The sequence below is a fragment of the Centrocercus urophasianus genome, unplaced genomic scaffold (genome assembly GCF_019232065.1).
Source record: "Centrocercus urophasianus isolate 14NV4802_14NV808 unplaced genomic scaffold, USGS_Curo_1.0 seq_44, whole genome shotgun sequence".
NCBI lineage: Eukaryota > Metazoa > Chordata > Aves > Galliformes > Phasianidae > Centrocercus > Centrocercus urophasianus.
The window spans coordinates 59,121-64,945 of NW_024885022.1; the positions used below are offsets into that span (position 1 = coordinate 59,121).

At 40.6% G+C, this 5,825-nt stretch overlaps 1 long non-coding RNA gene across 1 annotated transcript; it reads left to right on the forward strand.

Annotated features, from left to right (window-relative positions):
• The first annotated feature begins 2,223 nt into the window (after positions 1–2,223).
• Positions 2,224–5,434, forward strand: LOC122168704. Its single transcript, XR_006171327.1, has 4 exons — positions 2,224–2,307; positions 2,795–2,886; positions 4,826–4,998; positions 5,401–5,434. It is a non-coding gene; the product is annotated as an uncharacterized LOC122168704 (long non-coding RNA).
• The last annotated feature ends 391 nt before the right edge of the window (positions 5,435–5,825 follow it).

Consider the following 5,825-nt stretch of genomic DNA (forward strand, 5'->3'; position numbering starts at 1 on the left):
CTTTGGTGCCTGATATCGTTATGCAGCCGCAGACATCCAGCCAGAAGGTGTGGTACAGGCAGCCAGGACGTGCCCCAGTAAAAGCGGAAGTGTTCACCCAAGACAGAAATACGGCCTATATCTTGCCCTGGAGAGCAGACCTTCCCCTCCTGGTACCTCTGAAACATCTGTATGACTCCCCATGAGTCTGTGAGCCTTCAGGACCATCGGAAGGAACAAAATGCCATCAAGCGTTCCAGCGTTGCTGTCAGATCACGTACAACACCCGGTGATGGTCTGCATGGGACTGATGGAACATAGAACGGACCTGCACCTCAGGACCTCATGCCTCCAGTTACATCATCAAGCACTGGCCCATAGAAGAATATGGACATCCACTGATCGTCACTCGTCTTGAATTGTACCAACACGTGTTGTGATAAAATTGTATAAGCGTCGTGATATACCGGATCTCTGTATTAGGGAAAGTTTACCCTTTAGTTAACCTGAGCATTGGTTCACGCCGTGAAGGGGTGGAGTATATGGGAACTGCTGAGTCATGGCCTGAACCTCTGATTGATCACCTGAGGCGAGCCATGAGTCAGCCAGAGGAGCACAGGTGAAGGCAATTCACCTGTGCTGCCGGAAGAGGTGGAGCCAGGCTCCACACCTCCTAGACCTATTTAAGAGCTGGCTACCAGTGGGGAAGGATCTCTTCTGGAGATCACCTCTTTTGGTGTTTTGTGGTGAGTCCAGCATAAGGGTAAGCCTTCCTTTTATTCTCTTTTGTTATCGTAGTCTACTTTGCCTAACTCTCTTGTTTATTTTATGATTATAATATCTTAATATCCATTGATTATACACACATTCATTTTAAAAACAGTGAAAAAGATGCATGTTTATTGTCTTAGCGTGTTTCCATCCTTCTACAGGAGGCAAGGAAGCTAGATGAAAGAGCTTTGTTGTGGACAATTAAAACTGAGAAGAAAAGCACTCACACATGAGAAATAAGGAGGGAAATATCATTAAAGCTCTTGTGAAGTCATCCAGAGAGCTAGAGAAAGAAAATCTTGTTAACTGTGATATCTATTTTTGTCTTGTATGTTAAGTTCTTAACAGTTAATCTACCTCTGATACCTCGGATATTCTGTGTGGCATTTACCTTGGAGGATATTCCTGTGCAATCATTAATTCTCTATGCAGCTTCTTGTTAAAACATGCAATAAACATACATTTTTCTCTGATGCTTGTTACCAGGATCCAGTTCCAGCAGACAGTAGATTCAGACTGACTGAGGGCAGAGCATTGCTCAGGATCAGGCAGCAAGCTCTGTTTTGACACAGCACTCAGCCACTTCTGCTGCTTTGCCTTGCCCTGAATTCCTTAGCAACCCAGCTAGCCATTTGTTTGTTTTGAGAAACACGAGTAATTATTTCTTTATATTTTGGGTTGTTCTGATGCCTTGCAACTTCCCAGAAAGAGTTTCTTTGAGCTTATTTGAATTTTAACTGCGCATGACTTGAACCATAATCAATCACTGCATGAGCAATGAAACGAGTGCAAGTTCAAAAACCCTTGTGAACTCTCATTAAGCTCACTGTCTGTACACTCCATTCCCACATGGAGTGTGACCATGCTTGTAAGAAAGTTGCAGCGGACCAGACAATACATGAGCAGAAGAGAGGCAGGGCCCCTCTCACAGCAGATGGAGTGAACAGAACACACAGCTTCAGCAAAGGGCTCCTGCTCTGCTGTGGGTTCTTTTTGTGTAATGTCACTGCTGTTTTTTAAAAAGCCAGAACAAAGCTCACTGGCTTTCTGTTGTTTATTTTTACCTTTAAAATTATTATTATTTACAGAGCTACTTAGTGCTCTGGGCACTGAAAAATAGATTCTGGAATTTATTTGATTTTTCTGTTGTTTGGTGCAATTGTTCCTCTTTGTCTAGCAACTCCAACATTATTTACAGTTCCTGTAAAATGCTACTAATCCTAAATAATGCATTCATAGTGGCTTAACATTTTTAAATTTTGCAACAGTGCAGAGTGGTGCGAACATCTTTCTGCAGTTCTTCACTAGTAATACTCTACTTTTATGTTTCCTGCTGCATGAGAACTGGTGAATCACTGCCTGAACTTCTGATTGACCACCTGAGGCGAGCACTGAGTCAACTACGAGAGCACAGGTGAAGGCAATTCAGCTGTGCTGCAGGAAGGGGTGGAGCCTGGCTGCACCTCTCCTAGATCCGTTTCAGTGCTGACTGCCAGTGGGGAAGGATCTTTTCTGGAGATCCCTTCTCTGGAGTTTTATAGTGAGCCAAGGATACAGGTAAGCATTCTATCTATTCTCTTTTGGAATAATAACTGCTTAGCTAAACTTTCTGGTGTATTTCATAGTTATAACATCTGTACATTCATTGATTATACTCCCATTGTTTGTAACATTGAATTCTGCAATACGTCCAAAGAAAATGGCTTTTTAAAATACTTTAATAATGGTCTTGCTTTCTGTGATATCTGCCTATGTTATTATTTTTTAATTTCTGTATCAAATATGTGCTGGGGTGGTTTTCCTACCTTAGATGCTTAGGCTGATACATTAATCAATAATGATTTACTCTAGGATTTGCTGATCAATAAGCTTTGTTTCTGACCTAGAGCAGTATAATTCCTACATTCAAAGCAGGATCAGCTAATTTTCTAAAGCCTAGCAGGCTATGTCATAGTTGCATTACTTCTGTGTTGCTTTTATTAACTACAGTGTATACATAATCAATTAGCTGATTGTAATGCTTATTCATGTCTGTGAATCAAAGGAGTTATGTGAAAAGGGTGCTGCCTCTTCAGGCTGTCTTCCACATGGATGTGCTGTGGGACTGTGTGAATGGTCTACTCCCTATTCCCTCTGGTAGGTAGTGCAAATTACCTACTCCTACTCCTTCCATAGGCACTGAAAACTTAAATTATGTTTTCATATTAAAAGTGAGAAAGTACAAATATGCCTTAAGGATGTTAGAACTGCATAGTAGTTGTTCTTGATAGCTTATTTTATAATTTTATATGCCTATTGGAGAAAAGATCAGGATTCTCAAATGGAAAAAAATCAGTGTGACCTTTTCCTAGTATCATCTAGATCTGTGCCTGTTCAGGAAATGTTTGTACCCCTTCTTTTTGTGTGAAAGTGTGTGTTCCTTCTAGAAGACTATGTTTTTAATACTGTGGCGCTAGAGAGGCTCTAAGAAACCTTAAAATTCAGTCTTAGATTATATCTCCAGTTTCTTGGGAGTGACCAAACTATCAGCTTGCTAATAAAATGTGGCAATATGGAAATAGCCTGTAAGAGTTAAAATTGTGTTTGTTTTTCCCAGCCTCGCATGACAGCTAGGGTATGCTCAGATAAGCAGATAGTGAGAGGATCAGCTGTAGAGATTAGGAAAATGGATGCGACAAGCATGATAAACAAGAGGTAACAGAGAACAAGAGATTAAAGGTTAATGGGATTAGGATGTAGATACAGTAGTGAGCATCAAAGTTGATTGCTAATGTAGAGTACTCAATTAATGAGGAAACAGGAGGAATTCTTGGCGTCCATAGATAGGGGATATAAGGCTGTAATGTCTCTGTGGTTATGCGCTCCTGCTAGCAGGATGCCCACCACTGCAATCTCGAATTACAACTTTTTCACAAGAGATCGGGTCTCTGAAGAATCATTTTAGTTATTTCTCACAAGCCCATGTCAGGTGTTTAAGTTTGCAAGCAGGTATGTATCTCCTGTTCCTGTACAGATCCTGTAAGTCAAACTGGCCCCAAATCTTCAGAAGCATAGTTGTGTCCAATTCTCAAGCTTTGTATGGCACTTGCCTAGTATATGTGGTGTCCCACTATGCTTTGATATCTCTCTCCCACCCCATGAAACAGAGGAATTTAAGTATCTCTGGATTGCCTCAGGCATAAGCACATACCTGAGGCCAGATTCAAACCTCCTGGTATAGGTATATCCTACACATGTGACATGCTTTCTTTTCTTGTTCTAACAAGATTGGATTCACAGTATCTACTAAATAACGAATAATAATAGCAGTAAGTATGATAAGGAAGCTACAGCTAGATGGCAGTGTTACTTCAGAAGAACAACTGAAATCTTCAAGTTCAGCATGCCAAGAAATTACCTTGTACAACCCACTAGTAAACTTCAAGGGTTCCTGAACCTTAGAATGGTAATTCTGTCTCTTTACAAATCTGTTCCACCAGTTTGCAGCTTGTCAGTATTTAGCCTGTGGCTTATTAAATTCCCAAGCCTCATAAAATGCACTGATCTGTTTTGCTTAACTGTTTCTGTGACTGTTTGCTTCCTACTGTAACTCATGACATGGTATAAAATGAAACTGAAGTCCAAAGCCTACCACAGTAACATATTCATCATATATGTATATTAAAGCTAATTTTGTAAACCAACACTCATCACTAATCAGTTAGTTCTTACCTCTCCAAATTTTATGCAAAGATACACAATTCTTGTGAGAGCATATGAATCTCTGCCATGCATTGTTTGTTTTTTTTTTTTTTTTTAAAAAAAAAGAACAGGTCTCATATTAGCACCCAGAAAAGTCCCTGTTGTCACAGCTGTGTTGTGCCTTTGATGTTGTGTTCTAGCACTGCAGGGCCTTTTAAAAGTATTTCAACAGTGTCTTATATTATTCTGAACCCCTGCAGACTTTGTGTGTACCTAGATTCAGATGTGGATCTGCCTGTAGGTTATGAACACAGAATATGTGCTTTTAGGATGTATTCTAGGTTGTACACATTGCCTCTTTTTCTAATCCCATTTTCCACTTTATACTGCCCAGACTTCCAGGTCAGGCTGCCTTTGTCTTCAAACACATCTTCCTTCTTCACATCTACCTGTCTTCAACACATCTTCCTTCAGATAACTGGGACAAGCAGATCTCTGTATCAAAGCGCTAAGTTATGTTTATGGTACCTAAACTTGCCATGGATTTCCCTGAAAGGTCAAATGAAGGTATGTGTCTGTCAGAGTACAGGTTGTGACTATGCAAACCGACGTTTGGAATTGTTAGTATCAGTTCAGAACTGTGCGTGTGTGTTGTGAGTTGCAAGTGCAATATAAGGTTATCCTTGGCTACAGTGAGGGTTTTATTACTGTGTTGTTTGTGCCTAGAAGTGGTGTTCTTCATTTAAAAAGAAAGAAGACATTCCTACTGTATCTCCCACACTTGTCTGTTCATGTCTAACCTAGTGTACCTTGCATTTGGTCAGGGTGCTTTTCAGGTCTTAATTTTTCTTTTTTTTTTTCTGTAGAGTTTGCTTTTTGCTTTTTTTTTTTTTTTTTTTTTTTGGGGCGGGGGGAGGATTGCTCTTCTCTTTCCACTCAACCTCCCTGTATGGGGCTGCTGAATTACAGCCTGAACCTCTGATTGACCACCTGAGGTGAGCAATGAATCAGCCCTGGGAGCACAGGTGAAGGCAATTGGAAGGAATGGAGCCTGGCTCCACCTCTCCTAGACCCCATTTAAGAGCTGATTACCACTGGGAAGGATCTTGTTCAGAAATCGCGCCTCTTGGAGTCTTCTCAGCAAGCCTAGGACAAGGGTAAGCTTTCCATCTGTTCTTCTTTAGCACAATAACCTGTTTAGCCTAACTTTCTTGTATATTTCTTAATTATGACATCTGTGTATTCATTGATTACACACTCCCCCCAGACAGGATTGCTCTCATTGGTCCCTATGAACAGCTTCATAGCTTCTGTTTTTGTGTTGTTTTTTTTTTTTTTTTTTTCCCTCCCCTGTGGAAATTAGACATCAGGCTCCTCTTGCCTTATTGAGAAGT